Consider the following 22,448-nt stretch of genomic DNA (forward strand, 5'->3'; position numbering starts at 1 on the left):
TTATAGCAGGCAGCATGACTTGGGTTCTACAACTTTTTCCATGAGACAGGAAGCAATTGAATGTCTCCATGGCTTTATTGAAAGTTTTTATAAGTCTAGACAAAAACCTACACAAGAACTGCTCGCAACCCTGTAACTATAGAATGAGTGTGTGCAGAATGACTCTCCATGGAGAGTCAATAATTCCAATTAGACTCCTGATCTCTAGAAGTAGACCGTTTATTTGTTTGTAACTTAGTTACAATTCCAAATATATTTAGGTCTTTATTTAAACTTCACTAAACTGGAGGTTTCATAAACTAGTAAAGAAAAAAAAAAAGCCTTGGTATTATTACTTCATTTTATACTTTAATCCACTTGTAACACTGTATTATAAATTAACATTTTGATGTTTCCATGTTTTGTTTTTCTTACCTACATGCAAACAGCTTTTATTAACATTTAAATAGGGTACCTATTACATAGAAATGCATACTTTTTGAAATGCTTTTCATAAGGTCAGGGTACTTACTTTAAAAAGCAGTCTATAGAAAAATGAGGAGAAAGTGTTAGGCAATAACCAAGATGTCTGATCACTACTATTATTGTAATTAATTGCCCCTCATACATTTGAAATTGCTTCTTTAAAGAAAAAAAAAAGGGAGGAGGTTAAAAATCAGATCTCTTTGGCTTTTAGTAAAATTTGGTTTAATCCTGTGTGCTATATCTGTCATTAAAGCAGTATTGTTAGGCCTAATAATGTTTAAATGGGTTATTAGAAAAATGGAAAGTTATGTTCACTAGGATAAGTAACAGAGAGAAAATGATAATTCAATATGTGGACACAAAATTCTCTTGGAATAAGTCAATGCCTCTGAAGTTTCTAGAAACAGAAAATGGTTAAGTGTCCAAACTCCTCATGCCCCTGCACATCTCCTAGATGACATTGCTTCAATATTTTCCTCTCAGCAGACTAACTTCCTTTACTTTTCTCATCCAAAGGGTAGGTAGATCATAATCTGCTATATTATAGGTCCGGCCTTGGTCTCAATTCTAAACAAGAGAGAGAGGCTATTGTTGACCTTTTGATATTACTCCATGGCCCTATTTATAAAGAGAGGCCAAAGTTACATTTTAACCAGACATAACGGGGCAGTATGATGTAGGATTGAGTGTCCCTTTGGATTGGAGGTAGTTTTTGGAAAAAGGAGAATCATGGTGAACTGGGAAGGTACCCAATAAAAATTCAGTCATTATTATTATATTAATAATGATCAGATATTATTAGCAAACAAATGAAAGAATTTTCGTAACTATTTTGAAAGGACCGCTTCAACAAAGAACTTTCCTGTAGATAGAAGAATATAAAGATTAGGTAGATATGGTTCCTGCTCTCAAAGTACTTACAATTGGATGTTTGCCGATACTGAAGAGTTTCTCTAATTACTTCACCATCTGCTATAAGATTATCATGTACTCATGGTACAAAACAAATATATACTAACTTAAAAAGTAAAATAATTATTTGCTTTTCAAGTGTATATATAATGCACACATAGGTATATGTGTTTATTTGCTAAAAATGGTCTCAGTAGATCAAGCAAAGAATAATAAGGGGTAAAGTATTTAAGAATACAGGGAATCATTAATTTAGTAAATAGTGTGAGTCCTGTTTTGCAGATCCAAGTGATCTGCAAGGTAAAATAGAGTTGATCCAAAAGCTTTTCTATAAGGTCACTAAGGCCAGCTTTTGGTAGTTCACCAACTATTTTGTTTCAGTTGTTTCGTAAAATTGTTAGAAAGTAAGATCTATGCAAAAGCGTGAAAGGTGTGGGGAAAATCACCTCCTCCTGCTACAAGCCTCCCACTTTTTACCCTTGCTCCTACTTTTCTTTTTTAGTTTCAGGTGTACAAAACAACGTAATAGACATTTACACCCCTCACAAAGTGATAACCTCCTTTCCCCAATCAACTACCCCTCTGACATCGTATATAGCTGTTACAGTTCCACTGACTCTATTCCTTATGCTGTTCTCCACATCCTGTGACTATATATATATATATATTCATTCATTCATTATTATTCAGCTTCAGCTTCAGGTATACACTGCAGTGGTCAGGCACGTACACCATCCATGAAGTGGTCTCCCTAATAAGACAAGTGTCCATCAGATACCCTACAAAATCTTTACAACATTATTGATTATATTCCCCAAACTGTCTTTTGTATCCCTGTGGCAATCTTGTGGTTACCGATTGTGTTTTCTAATCCCCTTACCTTCTCTCTCATCCCCACCCCCGTCCCACCTAGCAACCCTCAGTTTTCTTCTCTATGTCTCTGAGACTATTTCTGATTAGTTCGTTCATTTATTCTTTTCTTTAGATTCTACATATAAGTGAGATCATATGGCATTTGTCTTTCTCTGTGAATTATTTCACTTAGCATAATGTTCTTTAGGCCCATCCATATCGTTGCAAAGGATAAGATTTCATTCTTCTTTATGGCCGAGTAATACTCCATTGTATAAATGTAAAACAGTTTCTTAATCCAGTCATCTACCGATGGGAATTTCGGTTGTGTCCATGTCTTGGCTATTGTGAATAGCACTGCAGTAAACAGGGGTGAATAATTTTTTTCAAATTAGCGTTATGGATTTCTCTGGATAGATACCAAAGAGTGGAATTGTTGGGTCATAAGGTAGTTCCATTTCCAGTTTTTTGAGATACCTCCAGACTTATTTCCATAGTGGCTGCACCAATCTGCAATCCCACCAGCAGTGCACGAGGGTTTCCTTTTCTCCACATCCTCGCCAGCAGTTGTTGTTTGTTGATTTATTGATGATGGCCACTTTAAAGCTTAAGTCAGCTCATACCACTCTCGTCCCCAGACCTCCCAAGGCTTCACATGTGTAAATGAAAGACAAAATCTTCCCCATGTCTCAAGACCCTACAAAACCTCCTTCTTCTTGACTCTCTGAGCCAACCTAGAAATCTCCCTCACCCATTCTGCTCCTGGCACACTGCTCTTCTCGCTGTCCTTCAAAAATCCTCAGAGGCTTTGCACTTACTTGCTGATCCATCTCCCAGGAATCCTCTTTTCTCAAATTTCTGCATGGTCCTCTCCCTCACTTTCTTCAGGTCCAAAATAGCAGCTCTTTCCACATCCCAACCTTTCCTATCCTACATGCTTTGACTCTATATCTGGTAAACCATATATTCACTGAAACTGAAGTGTGAAGGACTTAGTTCAATCTAATTACAATTGTTGTCATCAAGAGAGTTGGGAAGCATTTTATAAAAGCACAGAAACTAGGGAAATTGTGATACAATATTGAGAGATTATTTAAAAATGTTAGGTTCTCACCTGTACGGAGAGTTTTTGAGCAATCTAGCTTAAAGTTGGTAAATTAGTTGTGATTACTTCAGATGATCATAATATGGATGGTTGACAAGTTTTTGGGTGGCCAAACTGTTATAAAACAAACAATGGAATGTATGTGATTTGGAACCAGAATAACAGAGTTAAAATATTAGTGTTGCCACTTTCCTTGCTTGTAATATTTGGGCTGGTCATAAAATAATACAAAATATATTAATAACAGAAGTTTAAAAATATATGAATGCATTTTTTAAGCCACATATACTTATTTATTACAGGGAACCAGAACTTATACCTGCTCATTTGTTGTAATGAGGATGAGATAAAATATGGAAATTCTCTATGAGCTGAAAACAATCTATATGAGTTATTATTATTCTTGGAAATCAGGAAAGTAATAAAGTAAACACAATAATGAAAAAAGATTATACAACCCAGTGTGGGTAGAGTAGAGATACTGATCAACACATTTGTACACACAAGTCAGGTCACAATATAATTGTAAAAGTATAATAAAGAAGAAATAATCATAGTAATATTTATCGAGGATTACTATGTGCCAGCAAATGAACTAAGATTTTACAGCATTAGCTGTTGAATAATTACAGCAATCCTATAAGGCAAGTGACTATTTATTACTCCAATTTTACAAATGAGGAAACAAAAAGTAACCAGCCAAATTTCACATATCTAGTAAATGCTTCAATAGTGACTGGAATTGGAAAGTTTATTAGTCATTCATTATTTTACACACTCATATTGATATTATTAATTTAAACCCATAACAATATGTACCCTTCATACAGCCAATTTCTATTTATTTGCAAATGGAAATATAAAAGGTAAACAAAATTAATTAGCATTTGCCAGAATTCAAAAACATACAAATTCCTCCACACGTGGAAAAACAAATTGTTGCCATAAGTCAAAAAAACAAGAGGTCAGGGTTAGGTGTATAAATTTGAAGTAGCTATATACAATAGGATACATTCTCAGTGGCATTTGTAAATTTTATTACAGGGTGTGCATCTTGAAGAATTTGCAAAAAACTCCTTAACAGTTTCGGCCCAGCTGTCCCTTATGGAGCATGATGGCTCTTTGGCCCTTTGCTCCACCAGAGGTCACTGCATCACTTATCAGGAAAGGCCCCAAGGTTAACTGAGGGCAGGTCTTCTCTCTCCCAGGGTGACCTCCATGTACACAGTGATTTTGTGGTTCCTAAGGGATGATGATCTGTCAATATAAGTGACTTTTCTGTTACCATCGAATCAAAGAACATACAAGGAGATAGTTAATTGTTCAGGCCGTAGAAATTAAATTAACATCACTTCTCATACTTGGTTACATTAAAGAGAACAGCAGAAATTTTGGAAAACTGGACTTTGAATGAAGTTGGAATCCAAGGTCTAGAATATAAGAATTGCCACTGTTTTCAATTTATTTTATCATCTGAAAGATGAGCTCTGCTCTGAAATACTTTTGGGTATTATGTACCTCCTTTTTCTTCCTCTGTTGTTTTAACTTCAATATTGATGGCAAGAAAGAGTTAAATGATTTTGAGGGGAGTGGGGGTGAAAAAAAAAAAAAAACGAATTTACTAGGGAAACAGCCCTCTGATTGTGAAGTAGCTCCTGCATATCAAACAGGACTGTTTTGTCCCTTGTCTCATAACTATGGAAAAGCAGGAAGCAGTTTCTGGAAGGGGAAAATTAGAGTTGGAAGGAGGCGGGGATGGGAAGGTCTGGTTTGTCCATGTGACACCCTTCTGACTGGCACCATGCCCGGACATTTTTTCATCCCCTTTTGAAAGACAGTCTGTATAAAAAGCTCTAAAGGGATCAATTTTCCTGAGAGAAGATGTGAGAGACTGGACAGTCAGGGCAAGCAGAGCTAGTACAGGCCGTACGATCAGACCAGACCAGATGGTGGACCCTACTCAGCGCTGTGGAAAGGCCAGGAAGAAGAGTGAGATGAGGTTGTTCAGGGAAGACACTGACCATGAGGTCCTGGGAGCACATGGGTAGGAGGTGCAAATAGAAAAGACAGCTTTGTGAAATGGGAGCTGGCAGAGTAGGAGAAGAAGAAAACACCTGCCACTTTAAGTCAGTGATTAATGATCACAAGGAACTGAAGACTTGGAAATTGAAAATAAATGTGGGGATTAAACCTGAGGAAACAGTGAAATATACATGAATATTCATGTACAAGCATTATTTATAATAGTGAACATTTTCAAGTAATCTGTATGTCTATATACGTATATGATATATGAAATACATATTATATACATGTATCTATATGGTATGTATATGGGTGTATATATACCATAGAAAAATAAGTAGTAATTTTAAATTTTAAATTGTGTAAAAGTATATTAAATTCATAAAGCAGCACCTACCCTTATATATGTATATACATATATATATCATATATATATGTGTATGTATACACGGGTACATATACACAAGCCAAGAAGAAAAGAATGAAAGACTACATCAAAATGTCAGCAATAATAACAAGTGTTGGAGAGGCTGTGGAGAAAAAGGAACCGTCATACACTGTTGGTGGGAATGCAGACTGGTGCAGCCGCGATGGAAGGCAGTGTGGAGGTTCCTCAAAAATTTAAGAATTAAACTCCATTGACTATTTTCTCTCCCCGGTCCCTTCATGCATCCATCCACAGCTTTCCAATATGTCAGTTCTCTTAGTGCTTTATCCCTTAACACCACCCATTTAAAATATCTGGAGTAAATTGTATTTTCTTCCTGGCTCTGGAATGGCATAGTATTTGGTACCATAAGGGGCCCTAGGGGGGAAAAAATGTTCAAAATGGGATTAAAGGATAAGTGCATTACTTGAACATAAGAGTGACTCATTGTCCAGTAGAAATGGGTCACAAGAAATCCCTGGCATGTGGGAATTGTGATTGCTTAGAAAATCTCAATAGTGGCGTAGGATAAAGTACAGTGGAGAACAGGGCTTTGGATGATCTAGTGGCTGATACTATGATCAGTGTGGCAACAGTGGTGGTGGCAAAGATTGTGAGGGGAGAGGAAATAGTTAACCTTTACTGGACTGTACAGATGGCATAATGAAAGAGAGAATCTGAGAGGCTTCACCTATTTACTCAAGGTACATATGGGAAGACATAAAAGCTTCTATCATAGTTTTGAAATAATCCCTGAGGAGAAAGCATGGCGGTATTAGTTTCCTTTTGCTGTTGTAACAAATTGCCACATTTTTTTTTTTTTTTTTTAATTGGGGAATATTGAGGAACAGTGTGTTTTTCCAGGACCCATCAGTTCCATGTCAAATTATTGTTTTTCAATCCAGTTGTGGGGGACACAGCTCAGGTCCAAGTCAAGTCATTGTTTTCATTCTAGTTGTGGAGGGCACAGCTCACTGGCCCATGTGGGACTCGAACCAGTGACGCTGATGTTATGAGCACCGTGCTCTAATCACTGAGCCAACCAGCCGCCCACCGGGAGGCTCAGCTCCAAGCTCAAGCCATTGTTTTCAGTCTAGTTGTGGAGGGCACAGTTCACTGGCCCATGTGGGAATCAAGCCTTGTTGAAAGCTCGCGCTCCAACCAACTGAGCCATCTGGCTGCCCCACAAATTGCCACAAATGTAATGGCTTGAAACAACATATTTTTTGTTGTTGTTGTTTTATCTTATAGATCTGGAAATTGGAAGTCTAAAATGGGTCTTAGTGTGCTAAAATCAAGGTGTGTCAGCAGGGCTATGTTCTTTCTGTAGATTCTAGAGGAGAATACATTTCCTTGCCTTTTCCAGCTTCTAGAGACCACCTACATTTCTGGTTCATGGCTACTTCTTTCCTTTTGAAATCTCCCTTTCTGATTCTGACTTTGATGCTCATGCTTCCTTCTTTCACTTATAAGGATTTTTGTGATAGGAGTGAGCCTACTTGGATAATTCAGGATAATTTCTACCTCTCAAGTTTGTTAACTTGATATATGCAAAGTCCTATTTGCCTCATAAGGTAACAGATTTATAAGTTCAGGGCATTAGGACATGAACATTTTTGGGGGCCATTTTTCTGCCCATCAGAATGGCTAAGAATAAAGCCCAAAATATAATTATGTACTGTGCAAAAATTACGAGACTAGTTAAATGACTGACTCACCAAGTCTTCCATACCAAGGATAGGCACTGGTTGGCAAGGAATTTGACCCTTAGACATGGAATGGGAAAATTTGGGCAGACATAGACAAGTCTGAGAAACATTTTCTCCCAAACCTATAAGCCACCCTTGCCAGAAGCAGCCACCTCACGTGTGGAAGTAAACTGCTTCCCTTTCATTAAACCTTTCATAAATTATGCCCCAAGGAAGGTTTCTTATTTTTACTTCTTATTCAGGTTCTACCACTCTTCACTGCCTCCAGGTTCATAAAAAACATCAGATCTCAGAATGTCCCAGGGAGAAATGATTTGGCATATACACTATCCAAGAAAAAGATAGTGAATCTGCCAAAGAGCTTGTAAAATCTTACTACATATATCAACAAAAATCTGAGGAATACATGTATGAATGCCTTCTGAGGATGATAGTCAAATATGATGAAACATAAGGTTAGATTTGTTTGAATTAAACCATATGTACTCTCATTGTGATTCTAGATTCAATGTGTAAATTTTGAGTAGTAAGTAGTAACAGTTTGGTTACTTAATCAAAGCCTAGTCTCAATAGCAGCCTCTATTCAATATGCCTGAGATACTGTAATTTCCCTGGAAACTGTAGAAGAGGGAACCCAAAGGCTCAGAGAGATGGGAATGTTGAAGAAGATCAAGTATGTGCAACATATTCAGCAGCCATCATCCACTTCAGGGGACACGTCCTTAATGAAGACAGCAGAAAACACATTGGTGTGGTTCTGTTGAGCTCCTTGTGAAGCTCTGTGGTGGCTGTCCTCTGCAGGCTGGAATGCTGCCATAGAATGGGGCTCACTGATGGCAGTAGGAGCAAGAGAATTTCACAGCAGCAGAGACCAGAGAGTCACCTCTTACTTTCAAAGATGAGATGGGAACAATTACTGTAATAGAAGAAACAGAGTTTCTGATCTACAAGGATCTGTGATTGTGGCTAAGTAATCATTGCGATCCTAAGAATGAATCACATGAGAAAACACATAAAGTATGTCATGACAAATATGATAAAAATAAACAAGCAAAGAAAACTACAGGTATAGTGAGTGGAACAGTGACCATAATGGAAATTCATGGCTTCACACTCAATTTCTGATCATAAGCCAGTTTATAGATCCTGTGTGCCTTAATTTAGAGGGAGGCTGGATCCCCTGGAAAAAGGACTTGAGATATATACCACACGTTGTGTACTTCTACTCTTCAGGTAGCTTCTTGGAGCTCTTTGCATGGCCACCTGTTGTGGTAATGTTTTTATTTTAGAATTTATTTTTGATATTTTACAGTACCTGACAAGAAACATTTTCAGAAAGGATAATAGGAAGTATGTCTACCTTGCATATCTGAATGTGTTTGAAATATGCTTTTACACTTGAAAGCTGGTTTAGCTGAGCTGAATATAAAACTTTGGATCAAAATATTTTTCCCAAAGAAATTTATTCTTGCCCAAGAACTTTTGATGACACAAGAATTAAAGTGTTTTTCAGTTGGATGCCATTCTGATTCTTATTAAATTAGAGGTAACATGGCTTTTCTCTTCCTGCATTTAGATTTTTAGAGGGCTTTATTGACACACCAAGGCTATAAGGTAAAGAGCTCACCAATACATACCCTCCCCCAAAATGTCTAATATAGTAGTAGGTCGATAGCCTGATGTTTGCATCTTAACATGTACCCCAGGGATTTTCATCTTCTTCAAACTTAAGGACCATTTTCTATACATTTGTCCAAGTATAATCTGCCAGTAAAAGGCACTCAATGAATATCTTTGAATGGGTGGATAAATGAATGAGAACAAATGAATAAAAGCAAAGTCAAAGGGAAAACAAAGTCTGAGACCCACTGTCTCAATGAATAAAACTTTACTCCTAAATCTGCAGGTTTGATGAACCAATAGAATTTGACAAACTGTGCAGTGTAGTAGTGCAGTGGCTATATCAACCTTTCTGAATCTCCTTCATCAGCAAAATGGTAGCACTGTTCACCAAGTTCTTATAGGGACTGCTTTAGCTAATTTATGTCAATCTCCAAGCACTTAATAAGCACTAAATTAAGTGATGGCTCTGATTCCAAAAAGATACTTATATATTATATCTTAGACTTACAATCTAATGTACTTACTTGATGCTGTTGAGCAGTGTATGTATCTGTTTATTTTCATTCAGATGTGAGGATCAAACTCATAAAATAAATTTGGACTCCTGCTAACCTGAGCCTATTGTTTTAAATGACATTAATTTTCCTCGCCATAACATTGTCTCTTTGGGATGGCTAAAGTGATACAGAGGAAACAAAAAGATAATATTCCAGATGCAACTGTAAATGGAAATATTGTGACCTGCACTGATTTTAATACCATGGAAGAAACAGTCTCTGAATTTGTTGGAGAGAAAAAGCAGGTAGGAGAAATAGACTTATGAAAACACAACAACAACAAAAAAAAACAACTAAAGATATATTCCAGTGAGATTTAGTTCTCTTGTACCCAAGGGAAATTTTGAGTTAAGCTCCAGAATCTGAGTAAGCAGTGGGAGTCCACAGTGTTTGAAGCAGCTGGATTCTAGCAAATTGACAATAAATATTAAGAAATGACACCACAGCAGATGATTTAGTTGGTGAAAATTGAAGAAAGTCAGCCTGAAAGACTTGCCCATCTCTTCCTTGGGTATATCATCCAGTCATTAGTCACGATAAACTACTGAGCAAACAGTCATAGGCTCCAAAATTTGGTAGCTTGGAGACAACAGTTGTCCAGAGTCAAATTGAAAAACTGAAAGATTCTATGTAATCTTAATAATAAAACTCTGAAATAGAGAATGGGTCCTAAATGTCACATTTTGCTGAAAAAGAAAAATATCCAAATCCTACCTAGTTTATGATACAAATTACCTGGAGAAATACATGAAAAATTATATTACTAACTTACACAGGCATGAGAAAAACTTGTCCTGGAAGTGTTAAATATTTGTGTTGTTTCACAAAAGATAATATTGGACCAGTACATCTTACTAGTTTTTAAAATAATGTGTGATCCCAGCTTTAAGTTCTCCATATGGGTGGTAATAGGACATAATATACAACATAAAATCTAAATTGTTAGAGGACTGGTGTACATAGAGGAGGCAAACGTCCACAGGGACAACAAGTCCTTTAGACAGTGATGAGGGGCTGTGTTGACACCTTATGTATAAAATATGTACAAATATGTGGGAAGATGGAAAAATCACAGCCAGCTCTGTGTGTTTTCCTAAGTTGATGAATTCTAAAATTTGCCAACAAGTATCTGGGGAATAGAAAGACTGGAAACTGGATTATTTAGCCTATCACAAATCCAGACTTCATAGAGAGTTTAGAGAGAACTATAGCCCGACTCTCAGGGTTTTGAAGAGTGAGGGCACTGGCCAAACCCTGAAATTCAGTACATGCCCATTTGTTCACCACAGAGCAAATAATATGGCCTGGACTCATTTTCTACTACAAATTTAGGATAGTCTGCAGGGCAAGCTTTTCTATAAAATGACCCCTACAGGTTAGAAGACCTGTAGGGACAGTTAGTGCCAGGACCCAGGAACAGAAGGCAGCCCCGACAAAGAGAGCAGACTGCAGCAAACATCCCTGGCAAGTAGAATGTCCTGGGGGTAAAAGAAAGCCTTCAGAGCTTAAGATAACTACCTCACTCATACTATTACTTTGTCTTTGTAACTAAGGGACTGATTTAAGCTGCTACAGAGGCTTCATGTTTAGCCTAGAGAGCATGCTACTTAGAAAACAATGCATGCCTGAAACCCTTCAATTGGCCAGCTTGAGGCTCACAAATAATGAGACTTAATGCATCTACAACTCTTAGTTTCAACTCACAAAAAGCTTCAAGCACATATTAAAGCTCACTCTTTCACCATGGATATACAGCATCTCACTAGCATACATTCTACTAAGTTATGGTTAGATGTCCTGCCAACTCTTAAGTTCAACGGCCTGAGGAAAACAAGATAGATACTTGATGCTTTCTCCACGGGTTCCAAGCTTCCTACAGAAAGCATAACATAAACTGTAATCAATCAGAGAATTGTATTTAATGGCCCGATGGGGAGGACAAAAATAACCTGGAGCATTTCCTAAAGATTGTACCACTAATGGCAACAAACCAATCCTCTGAGCTATTCTGAACAAAGTCAGTTAATGCATGAAACTGACATTTAGATAGTTCTGCTGTCTAATAGAAGGGAAGGTCTCAAAGAGTACAGAGTAGCTAACAAAAGTAACATTATTCTTATAGGAATAACAGAAATGACAAATGGATGATGGATCCAGGGTAAATTTCCTGAAATGAACTAATGCTGCCCTAGAGATGCAGTAACCTATTTACGACAGCTCTTCATGGTGTTGACTACCGTGACTGGACTCAGGATCGTGTGCTCAACATGCCCGGTAGAATTTCACAATAGTATATATGAATAAAACATGGAGGCATTTTCCTTATACATGCAATTAACACATAAGTGGAATAGGCAACTCATCTGGAAAACATGATGTGTAGCAAATCTCTATGAGACAAGAGTGACAAAAATGTAACCTACATGTGCTTTAGCAAAAAAAAAAAAAAAAATTATGGAGGTAAAGGAAGAAAGGAAGGAAATAGAGGAGGGAGAGTAAAGAAGGAACTAAAGGAAGAAAAGGAGTGGTTCCCTCATTAAATTGAAAAATCTAGGAATAATATATTTTTCCTCTGCCTTGGCTCCATTCTCAGGCAGATTTTTACAGTGACAAAATGGCTGCCTGCAGTTTCAGAAACTTCTAGTTTAAAGTATGACTTCTTTCTAAAGGTCTCTAGTGAGCATTTTGACATTGAAACTCCTTGACGTTCATCAGTTCTCACCGCCATCTCTGAATTGTTGTGGCTGGAGGGATGGAATGCTCTGATTGTCTGGGCCTGGAACGCATCATCCCTCTGGATGGATGCAAAGAGGTAGGGTTCATACAAAATCAGAACGAGTAAGGAAAATCAGGGAACTGTTGCTAATAAAAGAGACAATGGATGTTATGCGAGCAAAAAGATTTTTCGGCTGAAGTGTGCATAGATTTTTCTATCTCAACAAGAGAATAGAAATAACATGAAGACAGCATCTTAGCCTTGGCCTCTTACAGGAAGCTAACACTCCTGTCCTTTCCTTGCACATCTACCAACCAAATGGGACCAGCTCCTGCCTCCTCCTCACTCCTCCTTCTTTCATCAAGAATGGGTCATTGTCAAAGACAGGAAATGTTACTTGGCCTCAGTCCTAATAGACGGAGAGTTTTTGGTGCAAAGTTAAACCCTGAGTCAGTAGTGGTGGGATCTGCTCCCACACATTTGGCAGGTGAGACCAGTCGGGGGCCAGTTTTATTTGGTAACTGCCTGAGGAGGTGATATTACATTGGGATTCAGAGCAAAAGCCACATCATGATGAATAATATGCCTTAGCCTGGCCTTGCCCTCTGTGCACATATCTCTCAGGCATATTGCATATGCGCAGTGTGGGTTGAAGGAAGGATTCAAGGGGTTGGTATCCTGGGTCCTGGGCCAAATACCATCTCTTTTCACGCTTTAACATGATTTACATTTGGATCAGTTTCTGGAGATCATTTACGTGCAGGGAACTTGAAATTAAGAGGGAAGTGCTCCAAAAGAAAGAGTGAAACTCATGCTTTAGGAAAGGCCTCGGATGTTTATATAAAACGGCAAGTGCAGCTGCGCCTGCTGAGTAATATCCCACATGCAGCAAGCAGGGTCTGGTGTTAGTAGGGATAGGGATTTATTTCTCCTTCCAGACAGGCTCTCCTGGGAACTCTAAATGGTAAAAGCAGTGAACTTCCATATGGGCTGGGGTAGGCCATAAGTAGTCTCTGCATATGGGATTTTTTGGCCATGAGCCTCCTCACCTTACTTTGAACTCTGTATTTCCTTTCCTTTGCCAGCTGTAGCCTGCATGCAGGATTGACGATGGATTTGTGGTGGGACTAAAGTAGGGGATTCTTGTAGCCGGCTGGAAATAGCTCTGAAGCATCCATTCCGTCATTGGTCAGTCCATTAGATAAACCTTCATTTCTGAAGTCTTACAGGGGAAGGTCAGAGAGAGATGTGAAAGAACAACAGTATGTTACTGTGCATGACTTGACTACAGAATATCCAAATCCAACCCTGCTTCATTCTTTTCTGTTAGAGATCCATACAACACATTCAATAATCCCTCAGTTTGCTAGCAGATTTCAGACCCTTCTTTTGTGGGTTCAGCCACACTGAGTAAAAGATTTCATCACTTGAAATATGCTTCTTCTTCTTGGACTAGGAATACGGATGGAATCTGTGGCAAGGTGGGGGTGGGTAATGATTAATTTAGACTGTATTTAATAAATGAAACCAAAGTAGGAAGAGCTGAAACATTTATATGTATTGCTCACGTGGCAGACCTCCAGAGGAACATAGTCTAGGGCAGGTTAGGTGGCTCCTTGTGCATCAGGCACCCAGGTCTCTTCTCTCTTTCTGATCTATTATCCCACAATATGACACCCATACTTGAGATTTACTTTACAGTTGAAAAGGGCCACTGGAGCTCCAAGCATCAGTTCAGCATTTAAAATAACAAGAAAGAGGAAGAATGGAAGACTGAAAATGCCCACCTTCCACCTAGCAGTTTCCTTTGAGTGCTTTTCCTAATTTTACTAGTGAGAAGGCACACAGCCTCAACTTGCTGCTGAAAAATGGGTCTTCTAACGATGTGCAGTGACAATCTGAATAAAATCGTATTCAGGCAATATGAACGTTCCTAGTTCTCTAAGGCATCGCTAGGAAGCCCACTGGGTTAACAGAGAAACAAAAGCTGAGGAACATATTCACCTCCAGGAGAAGTTTAAGCCTTATTCCACTTCCTCCTCATTCCAACATTCTTTTTCCCTTCTCCTTCAGGAATTTTTCAAAATCAAGGGGAAACAGTTGATTGGTTTCTGACACGGCTCTCTTCTGACAGAGAAGGGTGAATCTTTCAGACCTGAGGAGCACACGCTTTCTCTGTGCTCTCTCCCAGTCAGTCTACTAACTAGAATAGGCCAGGCTATTGTGCCAATCAGCAGTCAATGTGCTTTAAGGTTCATACCACCTCTCCCTGGCTTTACTATATATTACAGGAACTACATTCCTCAGCTCCCTTTTTTCTCTGGGTTTTTGATAGGAGCAGCCAATGCGAAATCCAGACAGAAGAATAGCGGAAGAGAAGAAGGAAGAATGGTGGATATCCTATCCTCGTTGATCTCTGTAGCATCTCTTTCTAGTTCCCACCAGATAGCCCCTCCCTCTATTGTTCCAATTTCTATTAGACAGGACTTCCCATGGATCTAAACTTCATTGTATGGCCTTAGCTTCTGGGTTAATACCATCTTCTCCCATTGTCCTTCTATTCCAAGGGTATCAGCTTCCTACAGCGAATCTCTGAGCTATCTTACTGTTTTCAGTTTGCTGTGTCTACTCTCACCTCATCTGTGCAATGACTCTCGTACATTAAATGCACTGAATTTGAACAATCTGAACAGTTTCTGGCAAGTTCTTAATTGGTAAAATTATGCTGTAATAATCAACAAGTTCCGAAATCTCAGCAGCTTAACACATAAAATTGTGTTTCTTACTCACACTGTACTGATACAGAGCAGCCACTTTCCAAGTGGTGAGTCACGGGTCCAGGTGGCTTTCATTTTTAACTATGCCATTTGGAGTATTTGGCTGCTACATCACTGCGGGAAGGGAAGGTAAAAAAGTAAAGAATTCAAATCGACTCTTGTTTGCTTGATCCAGAAGTGATGCATAGTAATTCCACATCAGCCCTTTGGCCAGGACTGGTCATATGGCCCAACATGATTACAAACAATGTTCTTATATATGTATACATGCATATGTATGTGTGTATATGTGTACATGCATACCGCCCCATACCCACATATAAATACATATATACATACACATGCACACATACTCACAGAGACAAAGAGATAATGCTTTTTTATATTCTCATGGAGCACATGGAGATGAGGTAAGAAAAGTATAAGATTTGGGCAATTTGGATTGTGACTCTAAGGTAAATATAATCACCTCTATGTGTTTCTTAAGAACATACCTTTACTCTTGTCAGTGGTTAACCATTTCAACTGATTTGTTTATACATCTTTGTTACTCAAGATCCAAAATCTCCCACGGTAGAAATGTTGTAGAATTATTTTCCTGTGTATGGCAAAATGACACCTATTTTCTTATCACAGCTGCTTTCTTTCCCTGTCTGAGCTCTACTTCAGCTTGAAAAGTCAATATGAAATCTGAGTAGCACTCGCCACCAGAGACATGTCATGATGTTTCTTAGGAGAACACTAACAACCTTATCCAAGTTCATGATATAATTATAGCTCCAAGTTTTTAAGAAGATTAAAACTATGAAAACTTAATAGAAAATGTTAATAAGAAATAATAATTACATATAGTTGAATAAACTCCAGACACACCCAAATAAAATGTTCCTCAGAGTTCCGCTCATGCTAACTTTTTATTGTCTTCATCCAAAGGTCTAGAGCATTCTCATGGAGGCCTTAAGATGTGGTATTTCCCATTTATACTTATGGGCTAGATCTCTTCTGTAACTTTTCTTCTGTGTATTATTCTATTGCTATTTAAGGGTTACAGTTTACACATGGATGAGATAAGAGCACCACAGCAAATCTATGTATCACATTGCCTGATACAAATCACTACAGCAGGGACCATTAACTCAATCTAGTACAATACCAGGATTGCACCCATCAAACATATTTTGGGCTTTTCAAAATTGTAGAATTTAAATTGAGATTAATATATAAATTTTAAGAATACTTCAGCTGGTTTTTCTGCTTGTTTTTTCATTTGTGAGAGAAACCAATGTGTGTACAGAAAGCAGGTTCATTTAATATTTTTTTTAATAAGTATCTACTGTGTGCCAGACACTGTCACAGATACTTATAGTGCAGCAGGGAATAAAACAAACATGATTCCTGCTCTCAGGAACCTTATATTTCAGTGAAGAATATAAATAATCAATAATAATTAGCATGAAAATAAAAGAAGACCCAAGATCTTGTTGAGGTGAGAAAAAAAAAAAAAAAGAAAAGAAAAAGGCCACTGTGGCTGCAGGATATGAGCAAAGTTAATATGGTAAGATTGGAAATGTGGACACACATAAAATTATATGTGTGCACATATAACTTTGGAAAGAATTTTGGAAAGAATTTTGGATTTTATTCTCAATGGGAAGGTACTGGAGAGTTAAGTAGTACTTTTTTTTTTTTTTTTAATTAGTTTCAGGTGTACAAAACAATGTAATAGTTAGACATTTACACCCCTCACAGTGATAACCCCCTCCAATCTACTAACTGTCTGACATCATATATAGCTGTTACAATTCTATTGACTATATTCTCTATGATGTATTCCATATTCTGTGACTATCTATGCGACTGTGTTTATGTGTATGTGTGTGTCTGTGTGTGTATAATTATAGTTGACATTCAATATTATTCAACTTCAGCTTCAAGTGTATAGCACAGTGGTCAGTGTATGAAGTGGTTTCCCTAATAAGTTCAGTGCCCATCTGGCACCCTACATAATCTTTACTCCGTTATTGATTATGTTCCTCAAACTGTATTTTGTCTCCCCATGATAATATTGTGACTACTGATTTGTACTTTCTAATCCCTTTACCTTCTCCCCCTCACAGTCCAGCAACTGTCAGTTTTTATCCCCGATATCTCTGAGTCTATTTCTGTTTTGTTTATTCTGTTCTTTAGATTACACATATAAGTGAGATCGTATGGTATTTGTCTTTCTTCATCTGACTTGTTTCACTTAGCATAATATTCTCTAGGTCTATCCATGTCGTTGCAAATGGTAATATTTCATTGTTCTTTATGTTCAAGTAATACTTCATTGAATAATTGTACCACAGTTTCTTTATGTAATCATCTATTGATGGGCATTTCGGTTGTTTCCATGTCTTGGCTATTGTGAATAGCACTGCAATAAATATAGGAACGAATATATTATTTTCAAGTAGTGTTTTGTATTTCTTTAGTAGTGTGTTTGTGTGTATGTGTGTGTCTGTGTGTGTGTATCCAGGAGTGAAATTGCTGAGTCATAAGGTAGTTAAATTTTCTATTTTCTGAGGTTCTGTTTTCCATAATGACTGCACCAATCTGTAATCCCAGCAGTATACGAGGGTTCACTTTTCTCCACACTCTCGCCACCACTTGTTGTTTGTTGATTTATTGATGATAACCATTCTGACCAGGGTGAGGTGGTATATCACTGTGGTATTTATGTGCATCTCTATTGATTAGTGAGGTTGAGCATTTTTTCATGTGTTTGTTGGCCATCTATATGTCCTCTTTAGAGAATGTCTCTTCATGTCCTCTGTCCATTTTTTAACTGGGTTGTTTTTTTGGTGTTGAGTTGTATAATTCTTTTTATAAATTTTGGATATTAATCCTTTATCAGATGTATCAATGGCAAATATCTTCTCCCATTCAGTCGGATGCCTTTTTGTTTTATTGATGGTTTCCTTTGCTGTGAAAAAAAAATTTGTATTTTGATGTTATCCCTCATGTTTATTTTTCATTTTGCTTCCCTTGCCTGAGGGGCATATAGAAGTAAAGTATTACTAAGGGTAATGTCTGCAAATTTACTTCCTATATTTTCTTCTAGGAGTTTCATGGTTCTGGGTCTTACATTTAAATCTTTAATCCATTTTGAATTTATTTTGGTGTAAGAAGGTAGTCCAGCTTCATTTTTTTGCATGTGTCTGACCAGTTTTCCCAGCACCGTTTATTAAATAGACTATCTTTACCACAGTGTTAATTCTTGCTTCCATTGTCACAGATTAAATGACCATATAGGCATGGATTTATTTCTGGGCTCTCTGTTCTGTTTCATTGATCTATGTGTTTGTTTTCATGCCAGTACCATGCCATTTTGATTACCATAGCCAAAGAACAGCACTACATAATAATAAAGGCACCGATCCAACAAGAGGACATAACCCTAGTAAACATCTATGCACCCAGCATAGGAGCACGTAAATATATAAAATAAACATTGACCAACATAAAGACAGAGATCAACAGTAATGTTATCGTAGTAGGGAATTTCAACACCCCACTGACACCAGTTGACATATCCTCCAGACAGAAAATCAAAATGGAAACAGTGACCTTAAATGACATATTAGATCAGTTGGATTTAATTGATATTTTTAGAGCATTTCAGTCCAAAGCAGCAGAATACAAATTCTTCTCAAGTGCACAGGGAACATTTTCCAAGATAGACCACATGGTAGGCATAAAACAAATCTCAATAAAATTTAAGATTGAAATTGTATCAAGCCTCTTTTCTGACCACAGTGCTATGAAACTAGAAATCAATTACAAGAAAAAAACTGAGAAACACACAAACACATGGAAGCTGACTAACATGTTACTAAATAATGAATGGGTCAACAATGAGATCAAGGAAGAAATCAAAAGATACTTTGAGACAAACAAAAATGAAAGCACAACTACCCAAATTCTGTGGGATGCACCAAAAGTAGTCCTAAGAGGGAAATTCATAGCAATGCAGGCCTACCTGAAGAAACAAGAAAAATCTCAAATCAAAAGTCTATCTTTACATGTAAGGGAACTGTAAAAAGAACAGCAAAATAAGCCCAAAGGGTGTACAAGGAAGGAAATAACAAAGATCATAGTGGAAATGAATGAAATAGAGACCAAAAAAAAAAAAAAAAACCCACAAAAGATCAATGAAACCAAGAGCTGGTTTTTTGAACAGATAAACAAAGTTGACAAACCTTTAGCCAGATTCATCAAGAAAAAGAGAGAGAGGACCCAAATTAATAAAATCAGCAATGAAAGAAAATGACAACAGACACCGCAAAAATACAAAAAACAAAAACAAAAAAATATTAAGAAACTACAAGCAACTATATGCCAACAAATTAGACAATCTGGAAGAAATGGATAAATTTCTTGAAGCATACAATCTTCAAGGCAAATCAAGAAGAAACAGAAAATCTGAAGAGACCAATTATTACCAACGAAGTTGAACTGGTAATCAACAAGCTCCCAACAAACAAAAACCCTGGACCAGTTGGCTTTGCAGGTGAATTTTACCAAACATTCAAAAAATAATTATAATCTATTCTCCTCAAAGTAGTCCAAAAAATTCAGAAGAAGGGAAGCCTCCCAAGCTAATGTTATGAAGCCTCTATCACTCTGATCCCAAAACCAGAAGACATACCAAAAAAAAAAAAAAACTATAGGCCGATATGCCTAATGAATATAGATGCAAAAATCCTCAACAAAATATAAGCAAACCAAATCCAGCAATACATTAAAAAGACCATTCACCACAACCAAGTGGGATTCATTCCTGGTATGCCAGTTTGGTTCAATATCCTCAAATCAATTAACATGACACACCACATTAACAAAATAAAAAATAAAAATCATATGGTCATATAAATAGATGCAGAAAAAGCATTTGACAAAATCCAGCATCCATTTATGACAAAAACTCTTAGGAAAGTGAGACTAGAGAGATAATATCTCAACATAAAGGATGTATATGATAAACCCTCAGCTAACATCATAGTCAATGGGGAAATGCTAAAAGCATTGCCCTTAAGATCAGGAACAAGACAAGGTTGCCCGCTTTCTCCACTTCTATTCAACATAGTGCTGGAAGTTCTAGCCACAGCAATCAGGCAAGAAAAAGAAATAAAAGGCATCCAAATTGGAAAGGAGGAAATAAAATTGTCATTATATGCAGATGACATGATACTATATAGAGAGAACGCCAAAGATTTCACCAAAAAAACTGTTAGAACTGATAAATGAATTTAGTAAAGTAGCAGGATACAAAATTAATATTCAGAAATCTGTTCCTTTGTATATACCAATAACAAACTATCAGGAGAAGAAAACAATCCCATTTACAATTGCTTCAAAAATAATAAGATACTTAGGAATAAATTTAACCAAGGAAGTAAAAGACCTGTACTCAGAAAATTATAAGACATTGAAGAGAGAAATTACAGAAGACACAAATAAAAGGAAATGCATACCATGCTCATATATAGGAAGAATTAATGTAGTTAAAATGTCCATACTACCTAAGGCAATGTATAAATTCAACACAATCCGTATCCAATTACCAGTGACATTTTTCACAGAACTAGAACATGTAATCCTAAAATTTATATGGAATCATAAAAGACCCCAAATAGCCACAGCAATCTTGAGAAATAAGAACAAAGTAGGAGGTATCATGCTACCTGACACCAAATCATACTACAAGGCTATAGAAATCAAAACAGCATGGTATCGACTCAGGTTTTTAAAAAGCATCTTGGATGCTTGAGTCAGAAAGAGTAGAGGCAATGAGAACAGTTAGGATGCTACTAGCAGTTGTCCAAGTGAGAGATGATCACTGGTATCACTGTAACTACTGCCCACATTTTATTCATTAGTCTATTCTGTTCTTTCTAGAGAAGTATAGGCGAAGTATTCTATCACATCTACCTTACAGTCAATTATAGATATATGATAGTCATATGTCTGAGAAATTACATTAAGAGTAATGAGTTCATATCTTTTGTCTAATTGGATTGCATCATTGTGAACTTAGAAAACTTGGAAGATGAGGCTGATAAACTGCTTTTAAGAATCCTTCAGATATAATAAGAAATAGACGTTGTGCTAAAAGGGTGACCATGTAATTTGTTGTACAAACTAGGACTCTATTAATAATTTTTCTAGGACAGAAGACATAAACAAAGACTATTTGGAGCAAACTGGGATATATGATTACCTTTCTCAAACCGAGAGATAGGTAATATACTACACATAGAAAAGAGTAATGATATCATTTCTCAAACTATAACCCAGGCAATATTGAAGCAAAATTGCCTGAAAATACAGAAAAGATTATTAACTAGATTGTTAGTAAAAATAAACATAAGTTCCCAAAAACCCAGTGCGACTCCAACAAGAACTCAGATGTCAGCTGAGGTAATATTACCCGTTAACATACAGATAGATTTTATTCATTCCATGCCTTATGGAAAATCTCAAACACTCAACAACATTTCTAGGAACTCCAGAGTTTACACTATCTTGGTCATCTCTGGTTTCAGGTTTCTGACCAAATTGCTGTGTGCTAGGATCTTTTTTATTTCATTATTTCTCAGAGTAATTCTTTATCTCTGCATTGGAATCCATGCAAATAGAGAACTCAACCATTTGCCTTAGTTTCAACCATAAGTTAACAAACACATGCACACACATTGCTACTACTTTATGTGTAGGACAGACATGCTGCAAGTAGATGAGTGAGAAGGGATTTACAGAAGAATATGAAGGGGATGGATAAGTATACAAATCTGGCTTTTGGGTGTACTACGTACTGCTTGTATGATTTTGGTCACATACTTGTAAAATGATAGCACTACCTCAAATAATTATAGTAAGGAGTTAATGAGACAACACAGGTTGCATTGGCACAATACGTGGGCACAAAGTAAGACCCCAATAAATATTAGTTGTACATATTGTTACATTGTTGCTGAGAAAGCGAAGAAGTTAAAATTTAATCTCTATTCATAGAAGTCCTTTGGCTTGTCTACAGTATTAGACCATCTTTTCTCTTTTCTTTATCTACTTACTCTAATCTACTCTCTCCTTTCTCTTCCCTGCACTAACAAAAACACACATGCACACACACACACTCACACAGATACACACACACACACACACGCACCTCTTTTCTTCAGTATCTACCAGCAGATCAAATTCTGAAATTTCTGTTGCTCATTCTAAGATTTAACGGAGGC

At 37.1% G+C, this 22,448-nt stretch overlaps 1 long non-coding RNA gene across 2 annotated transcripts in view; it reads right to left on the reverse strand.

The window, feature by feature from the left end:
* Nucleotides 1-377: 377 nt before the first annotated feature.
* Nucleotides 378-22,448, reverse strand: part of LOC141571291 (uncharacterized) — a 204,053-nt gene continuing 181,982 nt past the window's right edge. The window contains exons 4-6 of one of the 2 annotated variants that reach the window (XR_016019198.1): nt 15,182-15,282; nt 13,441-13,613; nt 378-4,576 (exon numbers count right to left, since the gene is read on the reverse strand). This is a non-coding gene — a long non-coding RNA (uncharacterized LOC141571291). Of the gene's footprint in view, nt 4,592-13,440; nt 13,614-15,181; nt 15,283-22,448 lie in introns of both variants that reach the window. The other variant, XR_012496051.2, reaches the window with a different exon arrangement.

Source organism: Rhinolophus sinicus, chromosome 16 (assembly GCF_057876585.1).
Source record: "Rhinolophus sinicus isolate RSI-liver-muscle chromosome 16, RSI-T2T, whole genome shotgun sequence".
Taxonomy (NCBI): Eukaryota; Metazoa; Chordata; class Mammalia; order Chiroptera; family Rhinolophidae; genus Rhinolophus; species Rhinolophus sinicus.